The sequence below is a fragment of the Chiloscyllium plagiosum genome, chromosome 20 (assembly GCF_004010195.1).
Source record: "Chiloscyllium plagiosum isolate BGI_BamShark_2017 chromosome 20, ASM401019v2, whole genome shotgun sequence".
In the NCBI taxonomy this organism is placed as follows: domain Eukaryota; kingdom Metazoa; phylum Chordata; class Chondrichthyes; order Orectolobiformes; family Hemiscylliidae; genus Chiloscyllium; species Chiloscyllium plagiosum.
In genome coordinates, this window is record NC_057729.1 from 49102073 (window position 1) to 49104264 (window position 2192).

Sequence of the window (2192 nt, forward strand, 5' to 3'; positions counted from 1 at the left end):
CATGGAGGGATGGCCAGTAGAGGGCATTCTTGGAGGACTGGGAGGCCTGCTGGTACATATTGGAATTACAATACTAATTGTAATCACCTGCATTCTAGTGCTCCGGTGCTTATGGTCACTGTTGTCCGAGTGATTTCGTTATAGGCTCTTAGGGGACCTGGTTGATCATCGAATGATCAATAGGAGGGAATGAGGAAGTTAGAAAGCCACAAAGGGATCAGTTCCGTGTTTTACATCTCTTTCAAGGCATACTGGGGACTCAAAGGTTAGACATTCCACTAACAAAGAGACTCACTGCAGTGTCAATTGCATGTCTGTCCTCTTACAGAATACGGCTGAAAAATGTGTTGCTGGAAAAGCGCAGCAGGTCAGGCAGCATCCAAGGAGCAGGAGAATCGACGCTTCGGGCATAAGCTTATGCCTGAAATGTCGATTCTCCTGCTCCTTGGATGCTTCCTGACCTGCTGCGCTTTTCCAGCAACACATTTTTCAGCTCTGATCTGCAGTCCTCACTTTCTCCTCTTACAGAATACACAGACCACCTCAGTAGGGAGGAGGCTGACTGAATCTTAGAGAAGAAATCCATTGGAGCTACACACATGGATTCCTCTGCAGCCTCAGGCAAAGGTATTTGCCCTCCTCAGACAAGACTGATAGCCTTGGCCACAGCCCTGTTAAACTGCCTCCTGCTCCCATTATCTTGCTTCCCCTCTGTATTAGCATAGGTATGTGACCACCTCCCCCCCCCCCCCCCATTGAGAACAGGTAAAACCCTTCTGTTTCAATCTCTTCCCATCAACACATGATCATGAAGAATACGATAATCAGTCCCTGTAATCCATTCACCCCTATATCATTGGATATCGGCATTCACCATGCCTTGTAAAATTATAATTGCCCATCTTAAACAATGTAACGACAATCAACCATGTGACTTATAGACCTTTTGGCATTCACCATGCCTTGTAAAATTATAATTGCCCATCTTAAACAATCAACCATGTGACTTATAGACCTTTTGTATTATTCCTTTAAAAAGCACTGCCTTTGTGGGTAGGGCAGAGATTTGAGGAGAAGTGTCACCACAAGTAGATGCACAACTACTTTTGGGGACATTGAGTATCCCTCACCAGCTATCCGATAATAAAGCATCTACCATTGTACTGAAACTTGTGTCGTCTGGATTTGTGGAACAAAATATTTATCAACACTGGAGAGCCAGAGTCAATTAAGTGTAGTGTTGGAAAAGGCACAGCAGGTCAGGCAGCATCTGAGGAGCAAGAGAGTCAACGTTTTGGGGATATCCCTCCTGAAACATTGACCCTCTTGCTCCTCAGGTGCTGCCTGGCCTGCTGTGCTTTTTTCCATTGCCACACATTTATCAACTCACACATTTAGTATTGTATGGAGATATCACCCTAAATGACGTGCTCAGGTGGAATAGGCCTTCAACTCTCAACTTCAGAGTTAGAAACAAGAGATAAGGTGAATATAATTTTGATCTAATACTCAATACATTCAACTGTTGTTTTTAGTTTGTTGGGAAAATATTGGCTTGGAACTATTCTAGGCTCACTTTGTTATTTTACAATAATAGCTTAGATTTATATGATGCCTTTCACATGATGAAATATTGCAAGATGCTTCATGAAGTGCATTGCATAGAATGTAATCTCTAAGTCTGAAAAGGAAAACATGGGAATGGTGGGTTGAAGTTTGGTCAGAGGTGGGTTTTAGTAAAGATCTTAGTGGGCGAAATACAAATGGAGTGGTTTAAGAAGGATTCCAGCGTAAGATCTAGTTTTATTCGATATTTAACGTCTAACACGAGTTGAATAATCTTGTAACTGCACTGTAATAGATCAGAAGCAAATACATGCCACTTCAATGATTGAGAGTTGCATGATGCCAGGACTAAAGATGGCAGCCCCCATATCGGCTTCAGCCAAACACACTGTGTGCCGGGATACTGGAGGACCATCGCAGCACCCCACTCCCGACGCGGTCTGTGGCAAGGGAGCATGAGCAGGAAGTTCGCCTTGTCTTTTACTCCTAGCCTGCGGCCTTCTGGAAAGTGTTTTCTCTCTCCGGAATAAAGGGCTGCAGAGTAGCGAGGCCCTGGGAGGGTAAGGCCGGTGTGGCTGGGGGAGGCAGCTCAATGACTAGAGCAGCCATTAGGGGTGGGGGAGAGG

The 2192-nt window shown here is 44.8% G+C and overlaps 1 protein-coding gene across 1 annotated transcript in view; it reads left to right on the plus strand.

Annotated features, from left to right (window-relative positions):
- The first annotated feature begins 1981 nt into the window (after positions 1-1981).
- The window catches only part of tp53rk (TP53 regulating kinase), a 9113-nt gene continuing 8902 nt past the window's right edge, over positions 1982-2192 (plus strand). Inside the window, exon 1 of the mRNA XM_043710742.1 lies at positions 1982-2126. The gene's annotated coding sequence lies outside the window, so the exon portion shown is untranslated. The remainder of the gene's footprint in view (positions 2127-2192) is intronic.